Source organism: Calliphora vicina, chromosome 1 (assembly GCF_958450345.1).
Source record: "Calliphora vicina chromosome 1, idCalVici1.1, whole genome shotgun sequence".
Lineage (NCBI taxonomy): Eukaryota > Metazoa > Arthropoda > Insecta > Diptera > Calliphoridae > Calliphora > Calliphora vicina.
The window spans coordinates 30,257,485-30,278,788 of record NC_088780.1 but is presented as its reverse complement, the minus strand read 5'-3'; the positions used below and the strand labels follow the sequence as shown (position 1 = coordinate 30,278,788).

The following is a 21,304-nucleotide window of genomic DNA, read 5'->3' as shown; positions in this document are numbered from 1 at the left end:
ATTTTGATACGGAAAACTAAGATCGCCCAAGCCAACCAAACAGGTTTGCAGACCAAGAATTTGCATTTCTCTTTTAATATAGTTGTCAACTACTCAAGCAGCAATTTTATATTGTTTGCAAATCAGGAAAATTGGATACTATATGAATTGAAGCTGAGAGACCGAGAACGACATGTTTACATGTCCGAAATGCTGATTGAACCCTATAAATGATAATAATTATTGCACCGAATAATTACTTGCGATGAAAAATGGATCCATTACGATAACTCCAAGCCCAGACAATCAGTCGAATCGCTAAGTTAATTCTCTATATTTGGTAGTAGCAATTGGGTCCTATCTACCACAAGCTGCTGAAAGCTGGCCAAAACAACACAGGAAACCTGTAACTAACGCAACTCAATCCTCCTCCGGCTACGCTTGACTCGTTCTTGGGCTCAAAATGTGAGCTGTTCTTTTGGCTCGGAATCCATATGTTGCCAGAAAGATGAAAATATGCCATAGCTGACAATGGCCATTTGCATAAATTTATTTCTTTCAAATGTTTTAAAATAAGAGCTATAAAATTGAAAAAATCCGTATTTTAGGCCAAACAATCAGTTTCTAGGGATGAAGAGAATACGATCAGAAGTCCTTTAACTGTGTTCGTCATCCTGTCTATTCAAATCAACATCGAAAAGCAGGGAAATTGGGTACCATTCGAATTGAAGCAGATAGATCATGAAAGATGATTTTGTATATCCGAAATGCTGCTTAAACCCTATGAAAGAAAATCAGTTTTGCACCGAATTATTACATGCTATGAAAAATGGATCCACTACAATAATTCGAAGTGTAAGAGATCACAAGTGGCGCCCGGTCAACCAGCCAAATCGACACCGAAGTAAAATAATTAAATAAAGGCTGTTGGCTTGACTAAAATGCGCCATCTCACCACCAGAGGCGCTGCAACCTGCACTAATAACAAATATAACGCGCAATTGCAGAGTTGTCTATTAAAAAGCTTTTCTCCTCCTTTCAACACCTTTTCTTCTACAGTCTATCCCCTTTCCAAAGAATGTAACACAAATATATATAGGCATATTAATTGCCTGAGTGTTACTTCGCTTTTTTAAAAAAAACAAAATATCCATGGCGCAAAGGTAATGCTCTGTATTTAGTGGGAACAAGATGCTGCTTATATCTGGCCAGAGCATCACACGGAACTTGTATCCAAAGCAACTGATTTATTTGAAGCAAGCATTGCCCAAAAAACATCCAGAATATGCGGCCAGACATGAAACCGTAAAATTTAATCATGACAACTCTCGGGCACATGTTGCCTATTGAAAACTATTTAGAATGAAGAGGTTGGGAAATTTTGCCTCAACCGCCTTATAGTCCAGACATTGACCCGTCCGACTACTATTTGTTTCGATCGATACAGAAAACTCTCTCTGGGTTAACCTTCAATTCAGAACAGACTATCCGAAATTGGATTGATTCATTCTTGGCCTCAAAAAATGAGCAGTTCTTTTGGCGTGAAATCCATATGTTTCGAGAAAAATGAGAAAAGATCATAGCTAACAATGGCCAATATTTTGAATAACTTTTTATTACATTTTTGTGCTGCTTTACACTTTGAAAAAATATGTTTAGAAATCAACTGGATCACAATTCCTTAGCTTAATATTTGATGCAGTTTTGTGTATTCAAACCCTTCTCATTTTTGATAAATAGCTGTATTTTAATACTCGTAAGTACTTTATATTTATCATCTCACATCATCTTATTTATCTCCATTGTCCTTTCAAAACATAAAATAACTCCTTTCAAATATCCCTCAACCATATTGTAGTTACACTTTAAACCCTTTTTAATATAAAGGAAATTAAACTAAAAACTTTTGTACGAAATATAAAAAGGAAAAGTTCTATACAAAAACGAACTTGGTCTTGGTATCTGGTCCGAACAGCAACAGCAAACAAAAAGTAATTAATTAAAGATGAATCAAGAAGAATACAAAATGAATGAATACACAAGAGTAAAAATTAAACATGAAACAACAACAACAATGGCAATGACAACAATAATAAAGACTTAATACAAAAACATACATTCAAAATGACAAGACAGGTGGTTAGAAAGGAAGAAAACACAGAAAACGTGACAAGCATGAAGAATGTCATCAACATACACATTTAAACAAGGATATATCTGGGTATATTTGCAGGTATGTATTTATGAATAGATGTTTCTATAACAAGGAAACTTTTTTAAAACAATTGTTGGTGGAAGGCACTAATAGAGATATAAGTATAACTTATACAATACTTACAATACTAGGGTGGTCCTTACTTTGTTGTAAATTTGAGCAAAATCTGATAATGTTTAGAGCAACAGTTCTGAAACACTGTATTCTCATTTTTTCGAAATTAAATTTGACAAAATATAATATTGTTATTGACAGCAAATGAGTATTATACATACATATGTAGATATCTGTCAAAATAAATTACAATTATATTCCATAACAATAATAATTAAGTATCCTGGGCCAGATGACATACCAGCGCAGGTCTTGAATCAATGCTCTTCAACCCTAGCTCGTTTATTAGCTAACATTTTCAGCACTTCATACTGTGCCGTCGCACAGTGTGAAATTTTTGTCATTTTCGGATCAAAAATCTGTAACATCTGTATGGATGAGCATTTTTGTAAGATTTTTCTTTTATTGAATAGATGGGACTTTAAGCTTTAATATGTATTTCTAATCATAAAAATGGAATTATTAAAAAAAAAGTTATGATCGGTTAAAAATACATTTTTTTTTTTTTTTTGAGTTTTTGTATAAAAGTTATAGTACTACACCTATCCCTCGATTTACACGATAGATGCCTTCCTGAAAAAATCATGTAAATCGAAATGAAAAAATTGTGTATGAGAATTCGTGTAAATCGAAAAAAGGAACCAAATACTAATAAATTTTAAATTTTGTTTAGAAAATTCATTTATTTTAAAGTAAATTATACATTGTAGTTAAACAAAATAAATGGAGCTCATAAAAAACATGTCAGTTCATTAAAAAAACTATTAGAAATATATTTCTATTATTTATCAGTCATAACTTCCGATCAATTCTTTATCACTGTCTTTCACTCCTGATCGTATCTTTTGGAAGCTGACATATCACTTTACTCATAAGATAATTTTTCACGGGTTTCTGGTTCGATAGTTGATAAATTGTAGATAACATCAGTTCGTAGAGATTTGGAAATATAATTTGTAATTAAAGCTTGTGTTGATTAAGTCCTTATAAACCTCCTTAAAGTCCCTATAAATAGGCCTGTGAAATTTATCTCTGGAATACAAGGGCTCTTTCAATATTTGGGTAATTTTTAAAAAAATGATTTCCCAATTTTCAGCCTAATTTACATCTAATTTTTTATTTATTATCAAAACCTTCTCCTCCCAATGTATGTGCCAACTCCAATGATTGACAAGATAGTATAGCATTTTTCCCTACATTTGGCCACAAATTTTTCCAACAGCCTTTGGGCGTTGATTGCCTGACTGCAGTATAAGTCAATGCAACTTCCTTTATACAATCTAATATTGTAAATTTGTTTGCATCTGTCACAAATATATTATAGATAAATATTTTTGATAATTTACTGAAAAAAATAAATTTTTGCTAAAAATATTTAAAAAACCTTGTAAATTGATGTAATTTCCACATCCCTCGATGTATACGAAAACCAAAAAAATCGTGTAAAAGTGAAATCGTGTAAAAAAATATTGTGTAAATCGAGGGATAGGTGTATAGAACCTCTAACTCACATATCTTTAGACCGATTTCAAAATTGTAAACAGTTATGGAGACGCATCGAATTAATCGTTCATAAATGTCTGAATATTTCATGAAATTTTATAAGTTTTTATAAAAAGTTTAACATTTTTTAATTTTTTTTTTTGTAATTTTTCAAATTCTGCAATAATTATTTTAATTATTTTCTATGAAACCCTATTTTTTTTTGCACAGTGTTTTAAAGAAAATTTTATATAGACAAAAATGAGACATTACTTGTTAAAATCGGTTTATATTTGCAAAAGTTATTAAACTTTTTAGAAAAAATTTACCTTGTAAATTAAAAATTGTACAAAAAAATGTTTTTATACTTAGTTTTTTGTATTTTTTATTCATATGCGCTGAGAGAGAAAATACTATAAAAGGTGTTAATGAAAATTTGAATAACTTTTACAATTTTCATCCGGTTAAAAAAATTAAAAAAACTGTTTTGTTAAGAACTAAATTTATTTTATATATAGTTATACATTTTTATAACCTATCATAACAAAATAAGCTATGAAAAGCAACTAAAATCAAAAGATGTTGATAATTTTTTTTTAAAAAAATTTCTGAATTGCTCAACATGTTTGCATGCCATTTGTTTATAGGCACCAAAAGGCAGCTAATTTTTATATATCTTTTAGATAATAAGTTAAGCTTCAATTCTATGTTAATACTAGATCGGCGGCAAACGGCGCCAATAGTTAAAATCCTAGTCAAAGTTGCAATTCTGCAAAAAATTATTTTAAATATTAAAAATACGCATTTGAATATGGAATAATTTTAACTCCCCAAATATTTAAATTCGAAAGTAGTGTGTTCTGTCGCCATTTTCGAATACTTCTGTTGACATAATAACTATAATTTCTGCTAGTAATTATTGCTTGACGTCTTAAGTTTACGATACAAGTTGTTTTATGGTTAATTTCAAACATTTGCAAAAATCAATTATGAGATGCTTACACCTTATATAATCCACTATGCTGCGTATTTGTTGTGAACTTTTCAAAGTTATGGAGAGTATGGTAAACTACCATCTAGTTAAATATTTGGAGTTCAATAAGTTACTTAACGTCCGCCAATATGGCTTTCATAGAGCATGCTCTATAATAGTTATGACTTGCTAGCCTTCCTATCGCAAACATGGTATCGTTTCATTCAGCGATAGTAAAGTGGTGACTCTAGATATTTCCAAGGCGTTCAGTAGAGTGTGGCGATTTATCGCACTATACGAGTTGTTATAGATGGGATCTCATCAAACGAGTTCAAGATAAATTCAAGGCATCATTATTTCTATTACTTTATTACCACCTTCTACATCAAACTTCCAACCCTATCTAGTTTTTTGCAGATGACAGCCAAATCTGACATTCATATTCATTCATTTATAGAACAAGCCTGTCGGAGATTAGAGCAATGAGGTAAAACAAGAATGATTCCGTTAATCAGGACCTTGCAACAATCTCTGAATCGAGTCGTTTGAAAAGGGTCGCTTTCAACGCTTGTATGACTCAGTGCTGTATGTTGAATTATTTCACTCCATCTGATCTGCTCACTATTTTCACCATATATCTCAATTTCATCGGCCAAAAGTCCAACTTTTTGTTAACTCCGATTTCAAATGCCATTCTATAGTAAACACATTGGAACTAAGGTAGCCAAAAAAATAGATAAAAATATGGTCAATTGTGTGCGTGGCATGGTGTTGAAGTCAAATATTTTATGTCATTTTATAAAAATGTGATTTTTGTAAATTTGATCAGAAGTAAATTATCATTACTTGCAAACTATTATCGATAATTGGATGATTTTTTTTTGTTATATTGGTAGGATAATAGTCTTTAAGAACTGGTATGATTTGTCACTGTACCGTTTATACCTGATGTGTTATTAATTTTTTTCTCAGGTACTATATTTTAGTCAAATTTTAATTTCAGTGAAATAAAAGTACAAATTTACTACCAGGAGGTCAAGGCCAAAGTGTCCTCTTTAAGCCCATATATAATTGTTGACCTGTTTTGACCTATTTGTTGAACACTTTTTTCATTTGAATGAAATTACTCCCAAATTCTTTTTCTTTTTTATTATACCTGTTCATATGACTGGCGCAAAGTTAAAGTCGCAATTTTGAAGATATTGCGATAAAATTTGGTACATACATTATCTTCGGCCCGAGGACGAAGCCTATTGAAAATAACTGAAATCGGTCCATTATTTCACCTAGCACCCATACAAATGTTCTCCCGAAATTATACTTTATCGGTAGTAAATGGTTAATTTAGATAGTTATCCCCATAAATTTTGCTCCGAATAAGTTTTATTTAAACTGCATTAATGTCACCTAATTTTTAGGTGATCGCTCTATTATTAGTCATAGCTCCCATATAAGATCCGCTTCCGAAAATCACTTTGACGACCATAAATCACTTAAAAATGTTGGTATAAACACAAACTTCAACAGAAATAACTTCCATATAGACATAAATCACATGACCTAATTTCATGGCGATAGGTCCATAATTAGTCATAGCTCCCATATAATGCCCTCTTCCGAAAATCATTCACGAACATAAATTATAGTGTAGGGCATTACATGGTCGAGCTTGGCCGAACATACTTCCTTACTTGTTTTTGTTTCTGCTGATAACTTTTGTAATAAGTATTTTTAAAAGTTCAACTTTATCCTTAAATTGCTCAAAAACTGTTTTAATGAAATTAAAACTGGAGAAAAATTCAAGAAGATATCTATCCATCGAAAATATCTCTATCGGTTCAAAAGTTACAGAGTTTTTGCCGATGAAAAACTACAATGAGCCACTGTGCGGTGCTTCAGGAGAGAGCGAATGGGACTATTGGTGACAGTTGGATATCCAACTCTATTGATTGGCTGCAGCCCAGACGCAATGTGGGTTGCGTTTCACTGTTCTATCGGTACTAAAATCGAATGTCTTCTGATGAAATCATGGAACTTGGTCCTGATAAAATATTCCGGTTAAAAATTATTTAGAATGAAGTTTGGGAAGTTTCGCCTTACCCGTCTTATAGTCTAGACATTGTTTCGTCCCGCTACTATTTTTTTCGATCTATGCACAACGCTCTCTCTGTTCCAAAGTAAAGCATATCTCCTTCACTTTGGAACTGAGTATCCCATAATGACTTGATTCGATCTTGGCCTAAAAAGATGAGCTGTTATTTTGACTCCTAATCCATATGTAACCACAAAGATTTGAACAGGTCATAGCTAACAATGAGCAATACTCTGAATAAAAAATAAGGGCCATCCTATTGTATACATTAAATTATATTTACATACATTCACACACAATCATATGTTTGTATTTGTGTTTAAAAGTGTAGCCATATAACCTTGTGAACTACTACTGTATTATATCATTATAAAATCATTAGTACCACCATTTCCATTTCCCGTTCTTTTTTTGTAGCCATCCATCCCTAGTAGCAGCTTAAGCACCACCTCCATTATTTACTAACATTTGTTTAGAGGTAAGAAATATAATATAAAAAAAGGATAAATGGAAACCAGTTAACGCATACCATAACAAATGTAGAGTACACTCAAAGAAAATTTTCAGAATTTCAAAAATTCAAAGTGAAAATACTTTTTTCTGTTAAAGACAAACTAAAGGAATATAAAAGATGTTTACAAAAGTTAAAGAAAAATAAAAGTCACAACTAATAGCTGGTTCCATATACTCTTTAAGTTGACCAATGTTCTTCTTTTTATCTATCATTCCTTCCCTTATCTATTGATATTTAGAGCAATTCTTTATAGAACTTTTTATATCCACTATCAGAAAAGATTGTGTGAATCCTAATTTTGTCATTTCGTTTATAGTATATCGAAATACTGGACGTAGAACCAAAACATATATATATATATATATATCCTGGGTTCTCATAGGATTCTAAGACGATCTAGCTATGTCCGTCCGTCTGTCTGTTGAAAACACGACACAAACGAAAGGAGTTAGCTGGCTGAAACTCCACAAATTCTCTCTGTTTATTCGGTTATTTTGTATTGAAAATGGAATAAGAAATGGGCAATATCGGTCCGTGATTTCACCTAGCCCCATACATATGTCCCCCTAGAATACTGTTTGAGCAATCAATGGGTGTATGACTCAAAAATGAGGGATTTAAAATATATGGTGTATCTTTGGAACGCGGTTTTTGTTTTTAATAATTTATATGTTATTTTGAAGAATATATATAAAAAGCGCACAGAATATGCCACCAGACATGAAACCGTTATATTCCATCATGACAAGGCTCATCCAAATATTGCAATACATGTTAAAAGTATTCTTAATGAAGTGTTTGGGAAGTTTTGTCTCACCCGTTTTAAAGTCCAGACCTCGAATCGTCCGAATACTATTTGTTTCGATCGATGCAGAACTGGGATACGCTTCACTTTGGAACAGTGGATCCGATATTGGCTTGAGTCGTTCTTGGCCTCAACAGATGATCAGTATTTCTTTTGCTTGAAATCCATATGTTTCCAGAACGATGGGAAATGAATAAATTTCTATTGTACAAATGTTTCAAACTAAAAGCTAAACATTTAAACAAAATCTGCATTTTTAATTCATACCAATACATGATTCTCTAATCAAAACTTCAAATGATGTCTATTCAATTAACAAAAAGCTTCTCTAAAACTATTTTCCCCCTTTTCCAACAACTTCTCTGAGTGTCAATAACAAAGTCTAAATAAAACAACATTATAAAAATGTGAAACTGTTGTCTATGTTCACATTCATGTTCATCCTTCGTTAGCTGATTATAAGAGCAACAGCAAAAAAATTGAGACTATGTTACAAAATACTCGTAACCATAACCTCCGACAGGATTTTACAACTAAAATACCAACCCAGCTATACATATGTATGTATGTATATTCAAAAAATTTTATGTATATATATGTGTGTAAGCGACGATGTGTGTGTGTATATACAAACAAGTGTTTGTGCAGGAGTATAAATGTTGCAGAGGGAAAACTGTCTGAATACAACACCGGCCTTTTAGACTTGTTATTGAGACAGATATAAACTCATACAATATTTACAAATACTACAACTACTACTGCCACCACTCTCATACCAACCAATAGCATATTTACTAATACGTACATAAAAAATTACTATTAGGGTGGTACATGTTTGCACATTTCTTTATGTCTTCACGATATGAAATACCCCTTGCTGAAGATAATTCTTGTTTTTTTGGAAATTAATGTTCGATATTGTTGTAGCATGCATGTCCGTAAGTTATTTGGAAGCTGCGGAATGCAGCAGGTTGTTTTCGTTTGTATTGTCATAAAAATAAATGGAAAATGGAAACTAGATTGGGAACACCCAACTTATTTCATTGAAATTTCCAGTATATGTTAACTAGTCACAATTAGAGATGCTAATCGGAACTGATTTTTTGGAAATTCCGGTGTTCGGGATTTTGAAAAAGAAGCCCGAAATACCGACTCGGGATTTCGCGATTTTCGGGAAACCTAAATCCCGAAAATTATAAGAAAGAAACGTACACACATACATATATCTTTACATTTGAAAGTAAATTTTTTATTTAGCAATTTATTTATATATATGTACATTAGAGTTGGTTTGGTGACCAGGTCACTTCATAATTTTAAGCTTAGCAAAACGGTATTAATATTTCCTTTCTATCACAACCCGTTAAAAAGTTATGTAGCTTTAAACAATTTTTTTAACCAATTACACTGTCCAACAGCATTTTTGGAACAGCATAGCGACCCTATAATTCTGAAAGGGCATATTGAGAAGATTTTTTTTGTAGAATAAACTTATAGTCCATCTGGTCTGAATTTTTTCTGGTTTGAATTTTTTTTTACAGTTGGTCAAAGTTTTAATTTTTTGAGTTCAGTTAGCATTATACTAACTGAAAAAATATTGTAAGTTAATGTCTAAGAGAATTCTTATTGTCAGGAATTTTATGGGGGTCATTTTCGTGGAAGATCTTAACCCTCTAGCCAATCTCTTTAGGGGTCTATTTGAACATTTTTTTGAAGAAAATCAAAAAAAATCCATTCAAAAGGGCCATTTAAGGATTGAAATATTATACGAAAATTTTTGACGGAAAATCTTAGTGGGAGCCACACTTGTTGGTAAAACCGTTTGCAAATACTTGTAACAAATCTGCAAGTACTTTCCTCATATGCCATAAGAAATAAAAGGATATACTTACATTATAATTTGGTTTCGTTATTGTTTTTTGGGAGCTTTTACATTTTTTAATAAAATCTTTTAGCCTTTGAGCAAACGAAATATTTTCATTTTGTTCGAGCTCCTCATCTGAGATAAAATCAATTTCGTTTAATGATGATTTTAATTGAGTTTTATTAGATAACTTACGAAAAATAATTATGAATTGTTTTTCCAGGGCACCATTCAAGGAAAACCAAAAATACCGTTTTCCTTTATTAACCATGTAGCAGCAGTTGAGATTAACAAATTTGCTGAACAACACTTTGTGATATTCCGACATATAGAATGCTAAAATGCATGAAAATGCACAACAAATGACAATTTATTTATGAAAAACGGGATTTGGAAAATTCCGGGATTTAAAATAAAAAATCCTGAGCTCCGGGATTCCCCGTTTGGCATCATTTCATTGGTTGATCAATTATCTATCATATGCCTTTTAAATTTTTTGATTATCTCAAAGTTATGATTTTTGCAACGAAAAAACTCAAATGGCGCCGCTGTGCGTCGATTAATTGTTTGTCGACAGCGGACAAGTTGAGGAGGTCTATAACAAAACGCTATAATTCAACTTTGTAAATTTTTGGATATACGAATAAATTTAATATTGATCTGAACCATTATATTTGGCATTGAATTACTTAAGTGTCAATAAATAAAGTTTTTTTTTACAAAAGTGTAGAGTTAGTACAATAACTAGTGAATTTTTTAAACAAGGTAAATACGAAATTGGAATTAATTAGTGAAACTATATTTATATTTAATGTAAATAAGTATATGCATAGTGTTTTCATAACTGGAGTGCAATAAAATATTTCCATTTTAATGCAAGAAGCAGAATTGGAAACATTATCTTCTCTCTGGACACTTTTTAGATATAATAATACACTAAATGGATAGAATTGGTAGGTATCATATGCGTGGCACGTTTTTTTCCCCCACTGTGACACTATTACGATAAGAAAGCGATATCATATTCGATGAGTTTCAACTTCAAGATGATACGTTTGGGACACTTTTTGGATAGTAATTGTTGGCAGGGTAGATTGTCCTCGTTAGTGAAATCATTGCGGGTAGGTCACACTAGGATACTGTATGAGGTAGGCCTTATCGGTTAGTTCATCATTCCATTGAGAATTTCTGAACATAGGTTCGCGATCTTCAACTTCGGTGCCTCACCCCCAGTAGAGTTCTCTAGTAGTGATAATTGGGTTGGATCCGATCAACTGTTCAATGTGCAATTTTCACTGACGGATCCAAGGTGGACTCTGGTACAGGGTCCGGAGTTTATTTGGTCGACAAGGATAATAATTGCTGATATAGACTCTCGAACTAGTGCAGTGCCTATCTGACAAAGATATTCGCGATCTGGAAAGCCACATATTTGATAAAGGCACACGCCACTGAAGGGTCTGTAGTAACTATATATGTGGACAGTCAGGCGGCACTTAAGGCTTTGAAATTTCATTTAATACATTCCAGCTTAGTGGAAGAATGTAGGGGAGTTCTCGAAGGGTTATTGGTACGCTACTCAATAAGGGAAATGAAGTGACAGAAGAACTGGCCAGACATGGTTTAGATCATGGTTCGATCATGGAACGGGATTAAAACCTACTATATGTCACTACTACAGGCTAATATTTGAAAGATTCCATGACTCCACCCACCAATCCTGGAGTAGTAGTACGGATTGCAAAGTGTCCAGGGCATTTTGGCAAAATCTGAATGCAAAGGCAACCAAGACACTAATTGGGTTGGATAGGTGTAGGCTCAGAATGGATGAGTGCTCAATTGGGGCCTTCGTAGGTAAATGGAATGGATTTATGTAGGGTGTGTGGAGGGATATAGAGGAGCTTGGAAGTGTTGATGGCTGTGAAGTGAGTAACATACTAGGTTTTATCAAGGGAATTGTTTGGATATTTAAATGACGTGATTTAAAGGCAATTGATTTCAAATCCTTAAGATTCCAAATCTTAAACGCAGAGAAAAAATATAGTTGGGCATGGTTACTGTAACCATTTCAATATTGTTACAAGTTTTTTAACTAAATTATAGTCACAGTAACCATTTACATGATTGTGGTAACCATAATATGGTTAACTTACGATTCACATGATTGTCTCAACCATATATATGGTTACAGTAAACATATATATGTTTGTGACAACCATTTATATGATGAAGGACTTATCATATTATGGTGCTCTCGGCTTAAGGCTTATCATAATCTGAGAACAACATATTATGATAAAATTATTCATCATAAATATGGTTGCCACAAACATATATATGTTTACTGTAACCATATATATGGTTGAGACAATCATGTGAATCGTAAGTTAACCATATTATGGTTACCACAATCATGTAAATGGTTACTGTGACTATAATATAGTTAAAAAACTTGTAACACTATATAAATGGTTACAGTAACCATGCCCAATTATATTTTTTCTATGCGTGTATGTAGATTTGTAATCTTCTTTTTCTCACTCCCCTTCCAAACTAAACTAATAACAAACAAAAAATATTATCTGGAAATTAGTTGTCCCTAGAAATATGGACAGTCCTCGATTTGTTTGGACAAATAAGTACAACCCTAATACAGATACTTAGATACTACAAGTACTACTACTACCACAGTGCCTTCATCTACCCAGCAGTTAAGCAAGTAGTCAATGTATCCCTTATAGACACTAATTGTCACTAATGTCTGCTCACTTGGCCGACTCTAATTACTTTATACATACCATGTAATCTAGCTTGAAGACAATTGTCACTTAAGTGTCTCTAAGTAATCTAGAGTCTAGTCACTTTAAACGAATATTTTGTAAGTTATTCGTACAAACTGATTTTATACAAATTGTGTTGATATAATTCTCATACAGTTTATTTTATTTTTGCTTAAGTGGACTGACATTCCATGTAACCTAGGGTGAAGTAAATTTTCTCTCGAGTATGTCTAAATAAACTAGAGTGTAGTTACTTGAGAGATTTCTTTTTAATTGACTATTAGAGATCAATTAGCACCCGTACGTGTTAAAATAACTATTTATGTAGCAGATCAAGTAACCAGTTAGGTAGCCAGTAACATATCTGACTCCATGTAACCGGTATGTGACTACTTTGAACAAGCTATCAGACAGTCTCATGGTAATCCAAAATGATAATGACTAGTAGGACTAGTCACATAGCTAGCAATTTAACTAGATATTACCCTAAATGATGGATAAAATCTTAAGTTCGGGAAGTTTCCTAGAACTGCTGGGTACTTTTTTGTATAAATTCATACACATTCGCACAAATGCAATTTGCCCACGGTTGATTAGTTAAGACAATGTGAAATGAAATGGAAAAACAGAGTGAACAGAAATCAAAGATTGGCAGTTTGTATAATACAACAACAAGAAAATAAAAAAATGGACCTAAATAACAAAAGTACATACATATATAGATTTAAGCAAAACTTATGAATTTTTAAATTAAGGCTATTAAAGGAGGCAATAAATTGTATACCTTTTAGCTAAACAATTAGTTAAATTATTTTTCTTAACTTTTTTTATAAAATTTTAAATTTTCCTTTTAAAACGAGAGTGAGGTTGAAAGCGTATGTGTGTGAGTTTGTTTGTTTATTTATTATTATTTTTGCATATAATTTCTGTATTGTTTTGGGGGTTTTAGTTGTTTGTTTTATTATTGTTATTTTGTTATTATTTTATGCTTTTGTTTTTGTTTTCCTTAAAACGTCTATTGTTTTTTCCAACAAGGACATCTAAGAAATCCATAAATTGTTTCTTTTTCTTCTTCCTTTTGTTCTGCTGCTTCTGCTTATCCTGCATACAATTTTATTATAATTTAAAATGATGATTTTTAATAATTTTTCAAACTTTCTTTACTTTTTATACACTTTTTTTGCATTGATTTTATTTATTTTTTTTTTGTTTGGTTCACTTAGGTTATTTTATTAATTTACGTTTTATACAATTATTTTATATATTTCTTTTTTCTTTTTGGTGTTAAATTTTTCTTGATTTTCCAAACGCCATTAACCGCACGCGTGTGCTCACAAAATGATACTGACTGAATTCCCTTACTGACTGTTCTGTTCCACAGTGTGCGTGTGTGTGTTTGAGAATTTCCTTTGTGATTGTGTTGGTTTGTGAGTATTTTTTAATACCCATCGTCAAAAAAGATGTGCGGTATATTGATTTTGTCATTCCATTTGTAACATATAGAAATAAAGGTCATAGAACCAAAAAGTGTATATATTCTGGGTCCTCAAAAGATTCTAAGACGATGTAGCTATGTCCGTCCGTCTGTCTGTCTGTTGAAATCACGATAAGACCCAAACGAAAGGGTCTGGCTGGCGAGCTCCACAAATACCACAATTGTTTGGTATTGAAAATAGGCAATATCGGTTCATGATTTCACCTAGCCCCCACACAAATATGCCCCCGGTGTACTGTTTGAGCAGCCAGAAATATGTAGTTAATGCGGCGATCCTGATACAATTTTGCACAAATTAGTTCTAAGTACTCTGAAGTTATACTGTAAACCATGGCGAAAATCGAGCAACATTTGTCCCTAGTCCCCATATAAGGTCCCCCTCAAAAAATTACTTGAGTATTCATAATTGTCTTATAATAATTAATATTGTGATGGATAGCTCCATAATTTACCCTACCCCCCATATTACTTGATTGTCACATATTAATGCTGGGTACACAATATTCGGCACCGCCGATTATAAAACTCTAATTTGTTGTTTTTGTTCTTCTGTACGATTTTATTGTATCTCTCAGTTCAAGTTCAAATTTGATTTGTATTTAATGATTATGAGAGACAATTTAAGTTACAATGCTTTACTGCTATTGTTGTTGTTGATTTTGTCGATGTAAAAAGTGGGGGATTGGGGAGCGAAAAGCTTTTTTCTCGTATTGTATTTTTTGGCGCGCATTGTAAGCTCTTTTTGATTTTTAGGTGAGTGAGAACTTAGTTAAAAAGCAGTGGCGTTCGATAGTAAATGTAATTTATGAAATATATTACTAAATATTGAAGATTTTTGGGTCAGATCAGTTAGTTTATTTCTTTATTTAATAGAAAAGAAAATCTATAACATGTTTTAATAGACTGTTGACAAATAATATTTTGCAATTGATTGATATTATTTTTATTGATTTCTTAGAATTCCCATTATCAGTTAATCAAATTTTCACTTTGGGAATTTATGGGAAACTGAATTTTGTGGGATTTAAGATGTTAAATAAGTGATTAGTTGTGTTTCAAAGCGCTAATTTGGATTATTTCTGTAACGGTATTTTAGCGGTAACGGTTATTGCAGTTTTTTCGGTAACGGTATTTCTTGTTGTTACGGTAACGGTATTTAAATGATAACTGTAATTTCAACCTGAATTAAATTATTAATAAAATTTCCAAATTTAAAAATAAGTTCACAAAGGGTGCATTTTAATATTTGGGGTATTTCATGTCAAGTGAACCAACTTTAGAAATCGATGTCTTCCTATCGGAATGAAATTTGCAAAAAGGTTAGTTCTATTGGATTGTAATTTTCAACAAGATCGGACTGAGTTAGAGTGGGTCAAAATTTGACAGGTGTTTTTTCTAGCTCAGACATCTAAAAAAATAAAAAAAAAATTTAAAAAAACTTTTTAGACTTTTTTTTTCAAAATATTTTTAAATATTGAACTTTTTCGTGGATTTTAGAATTTTTTACTCAAACCGAAATTTTTTTTTTAAATTGGCCAAGTTTGGATAGGACTGGAGGGTGGTATGTCCGCTTCAGTGAGCAAAATTTTTCTTTACACGCTTTTGCATTTAGTTATTTTTCCGGATCATATAAAAATTCCATATAGTCCCGAAGAAATTTTTTTTCTACAAAAGAAAAAATATATGGAATTTTTTGAGAAAAAACGTAAACAATACGGCCCTTTTTACAAGTTCCAATTTTGGATGCGTATAACTTTTTATAGGGAAGAGATAACTGTAAGCAAGTTGTTTTTATTTTATTTAGAATTTTATCGCCAATATAGCTGATGTTTTAAATATAAATTTCGACCCTCCGTAAGCCCGCCATATCTAAAATACCATAAAAAGATCGAGCAAAATTAAAAAAAATAAATCAATAAACCTGAATATCTCTTCAACTAATAGAAATAACCTACACTTGTAAGCGTGTTTTTTGTAGATCTCAAGGACTATTTATATTAAAAATTTCAGCTCATTCGGATCATAAATAGATTTTTGGCGATTTTTTTAAAAAAATTTGAGACCCGAGGTGACCAACTTTGAGAGGCTATGTACTGGCCCCCATTAGCGGTAGGAAGCTGAACAAACGTAAATCTACTCGAAACTCCAATCGTTCCCAAGATACCGAATTATTTCCAAAAAAAAAGTTTCTAAACCACTGTACAGTATAGATTCGATTGTATTACCAACGGGCAGTAAAACCCTATACTCAGTTTTGCAATTTCTGTGACCAATTTTTTTTAATCCAAAAGATCTGAAAATCAGTAGGCCCTCAAAAACAGTGTCACCAGTTTTTGGTTAACAGCTAATTCGTAGTTGGTGATACCGCCTAACTATATTAAACAAATTTTGTTTACAATTTTTGCAAAAAAAAAAAATAGGTTTTTCATGTCCTTTTTAGAAAGACACAGTTTTTTCACTTTTTTAGAAAAGCATAAAAAGGGACTCATAATTTTCAATTAACAATATTCAACAAAGATATAGCTACTGTATAAGCCTAAAAAGCTCTTGTGAACATATGAGTGAAATCTGAACGTGTCTAGGCACTCTAAATAGCTCATAAAGATCATGTTGTACCTTAAGAATTTTAAAAGGTTTTTTATTAAAATAGTATGATCAAGTCATTATTTAGCCCTTCTTGTTGTGCTATTTACACGGCTGAGGTGTTTTCAAGGTGATTTGCAATTGTTCAGCTTCGTAGGCGGAATGGGGATCAGTGGGTGGCCCCTCAAAGTCTCTTATATAACAAAAAAAATCCCTAAAAATCCATTTATGATCTGAATGAGCTGAAATTTAAAATATAGATAGCCTTTAAGAAGATCTACAAAAAATACATCTCTTTCAGTTCAAGAGATATTTAGGTTTAATTTTTTGTTTTAATTTAGCTCGATATCTTTTTCATTGTTTAGATATGACGGTCGAAGGTACACTTGATCATCATTTTTTAACAAAAAATCTTTTTTTGTTCCCGACAAAGAATATAAAAAAACGAAAATGTTTAAGGTACCCAGACACGTTCAGATTACATTGATATGTTCACAAGAGTTTTTCAGCCTTACAGTAGCTATGTTTAAGCCACTTTTTTAAGCTATGTTAAGCTAAAAAACGCCACTGTTTTTTAATAACTTTACTAAACACAATTTTCCTTCAAATTTTAATACAACTACATATTTCTCTTTATCTCTTATAACAACTTTTTCTCAAGTGCCACCTGTAGACACTTAAATGAATAAAGAAAGGATATAATAAAAACCAAAAAAAATATTGTTCTCTTTTCCTTTTGCTCTCACTCTCTCTTTGTTTCCAAACAAAACTTTCTAACAAGCTTTTTATTAAGCTATAGAACTTTTCTTTTAACTAAAACTGATTTTAAACTTAATTTTATTTATCAAAATATATGACAGTTTGTCATTTTTCTAACCAAAAAGCAAAACGACAAATCAAAACTGACTTGATTTTTAGCCAACAAATTTGGCATTTGAAAAATATTTTAGATTGGGGTTCAAAGGCTTTTTATTATTGGCTAAAGGGAAAATGAAAAACCTTTTTAAATTGATTTATTTGTAGTGACAGGTGGGTAAGAAATGTTTAAATATTCCCTGAGAGCTTGCTAAAGAAATTTTTATATTTTAAGTACTTTTCAAAGTATTTGAAAGGAGATTTTAACTTTGTCTGTTTTGATTTGGAAGTGTTTTGATACAGATTTTCTTTTATTAAATTATGAAGAATGATAGATTGTTAAACATTTTTGGTAAACTTGAAAATATAATTTTGTATAATAACCTTTACTGTGAGAAGCAAGTAAGTAAAGAATCCTGTAATTCCCATAAAATATTAAAAGAAATCCCAAAAATTATAAGTAATATGGGGGTTTGGCCGGACCCCATTCGTAAAAGATATTGCGTGGAAACTTTGTTAATATATTATATTTAACTAACAAGACAAATTCAAATGAAATCGTTGTACGATATTTTGTAAAAAAAACGGTGAAATATTTAAATATGAATTTTGAAAAGCGTATAACTGGCTAAAGAAATAAACAGCACAAGTAATCATGTTTGTGATAAGTCTAATTGAAATTGGACAAACTACGAACAATTTTTAATTTGAAAAATTTGCGTGTCTGTGGTACCCTAATTTGAGGCCCCACAGCGCAGCTCTTGTCAAAATTGAGCAGGTGGTCTTCAAAACATAAACTCGAATACTCCTTTGCCAAGCCTGCATGAAATTTCATGTCAATCAGTGTAGCCAGATAGAAAAATTCTGCCCATATTATTAATTAATTATTACTTGAAAAAGAACATATTTGCAATTCATTTGTTTTTTTTTGGGTTTAACATTCAAAGATTAAGTTTTCTTATCATAAAAAGGTTAAACAACAACGTCAAATAGTTTTATAAAAATAAAAAAATATAACTGATCGTTATAAATAAAATAGAATATGCAAGTCTTATAAACAAATTAATATTAAATAAAAGACAACAAAAAAACTAATAAAATTTTAAATAACACAATTTTAATGACTTCAAAATTAACGAGAACATTCAAATATAATACATTTTATAAAGGAAGCTATAAAATTTATAACAGCTAATTAAAATAATTATTTAATATTCGAATTTGTGTAGTGTTGTGTAAATAATTAACAAACAAATATAATTTATTTTAATTCCAACCAACCGTTACTTTTTTTTGACAGTTATTGACTTCCGAAGTAAAGACTTCAAAACTATTTCAAACCAAATATTTTCTTTAACAATTATCTGCAAATATTCTTAAGTCACTTTTATTTTTTATTTTATTTATTCCCTTATATTTATTTGTTTTAACATATACAATATAATAAATTTGTTGAAAATGCTTAAACTTACATTTGTTTATTTGGAAATTATTTAGCACTCTAATGTTATTTGTTTTTTTGAATGACCACGTCTTTACTTAACGCTTGATAATCAACTACTGATACGACATACAGCTGTGCTAGTATTTTTTATAAAACCTCTGACTATAATGTCGCTCATTAAGACATCAACACTAAATAATCTAAAATGTAGATATATTTGGCTGTGCCGAATCTTAGATACCCTTCACCAAATTATACTCAAAAATAATTTTTTTTTAAATTATTTATTTTAAAATTATTTTATAAAAAGTTTTTTCTTTTCGAAATAGTTTTTTAATTTTTTTTTAAAAAAGTTTTTTCCAAAAAAATTCGGGTTAAAAAATATTCTTCCCGATTTTGACCCATTGTAGATCCAACTTACTATAGCTTTAAATACATCGTTGCAATGGACTTTAAAATATCTATCATTAGATATCCATACTGTCTATATTAATGACTTAGTAATGCAGATATAGATCAAAAATAGGCAAAAAATCGAGGTTTTCCCGGTTTTTTCCTTATATCTCAGCCATTTGTGGGCCGATTTTGTCGATTTTAAATAGCAACCGAACCGGAAGAATTCCCAACATATTGATGTATGAATCATGTATGTAAGTTATTTAGGGGCTACGGAAAGTTGATTTACAAAATCGGCCCAGAAATGACTGAGATATAAGGAAAAAACCGAGACAACCTCGATTTTTGGCCAATTTTTGATCTGTATCTGGATTACTAAGTCATTAATGTACACAATATGGATATCTAATGATAGATATTTCAAAGTCTATATCAACGATTTATATTAGGCTATAATAAGTTGGACCTATAATGGGTCAAAATCGGGAAAAATATTTTTTAACCCGAATTTTTTTTCATCAAAAATTCTTTTTCGAAAAATTTTTTTTTTTTAAAATTAAAAAAAAAATTGGAAAAAAATTAAAAAAAAAAATTTGGAAAAAAGTTTTTTAAAAAAATTAAAAAACAATTTGGAAAAAAAATTTAAAAACAATTAAAAAAAATTTAAATTTTGTTTAAATAAAAATATTTAAAAACAAAAATATTTTTAAGTATAATTTGGTGAAATGTATATAAGATTCGGCACAGCCGAATATAGCTCACTTACTTGTTTGATAATGAATCGGTTTCTTGGGAAATTTTTGCATTTTTTTTGGAATTAAATGGGTATTTCAACAACTTTTGGAAACAAATATCGAGTAAAAATTACCAAAGAAACAATAGTCTGCCATCAATTTGTTTTCATTTAATAAAGCGGTATCAGTGGAACTGAACCATTGATAGAAGTTAACATAAGTGTTAAGAAAATAGAAAACGATTTTACACCATCTAGGACAAAAAAAGTAGGAATAGCTCTGAGTTATCACAAATTATAGTTCATGAATGACTGACGTAAAAACAATTCCTCATAAAAGAGTTTTGAAACGGATAATAAAAGGTTTTATAAAATAATACAAAATAATGAACAACGAAACTTATGAATTGCCAGATTTTTACACCCACTAGATCTCAGGAGATTTCATGTTGCCGATGCTCAAAATATGTTAAAGAAAATCCTGTTTAAAGTGCTTGTAAAGAAGATTTTCAATATTCATAAGCTATAACTACAATATCTACAATTACTACTGGCCCGACTTGGAAGAGATTTCTTGGGTGGTATCAGAACCAAGGAAATATACTGGGATATTGTTAAAAGATAACTAAATGACACAAATAATAAGCTGTTCCATGATCTGAACAATGATTTTAAAGGGAACAGTAACCAAAAAATATTTGTAATCGAAGGTATTCCGAAAAATGCAATATAAATAGTTTTCTTTGCAAAAAGAGCTTTCGATCATGTTATTGTATAAAACCGCCTCAATGATTGAGGGAAAAATTGTAGATATGTATCAACAAATATTTTTTGCTCTGTAGAAGTAACTAGTTCGAAAGATGAAAAGTTCAAACAACAAAAAACCTGAATCATTTCTATGGATATCCTAGAATAATGTAGATCGGAAAGTATGAAGAAAATGTTGATCATGTTACTAGAAAGAATGGAAATCACTGCTC

General features: G+C 31.0%; 1 protein-coding gene across 2 annotated transcripts in view; it reads right to left on the bottom strand.

The window, feature by feature from the left end:
- glob1 (globin 1) overlaps positions 1 to 19,344 on the bottom strand; it is a 32,174-nt gene extending 12,830 nt beyond the window's left edge. Inside the window, exon 1 of one of the 2 annotated variants that reach the window (XM_065506423.1) lies at positions 19,224 to 19,344. The gene's annotated coding sequence lies outside the window, so the exon portion shown is untranslated. Of the gene's footprint in view, positions 1 to 13,602; positions 14,111 to 19,223 lie in introns of those variants that run through there. The other variant, XM_065506430.1, reaches the window with a different exon arrangement.
- Between the last annotated feature and the right edge of the window lie 1,960 nt (positions 19,345 to 21,304).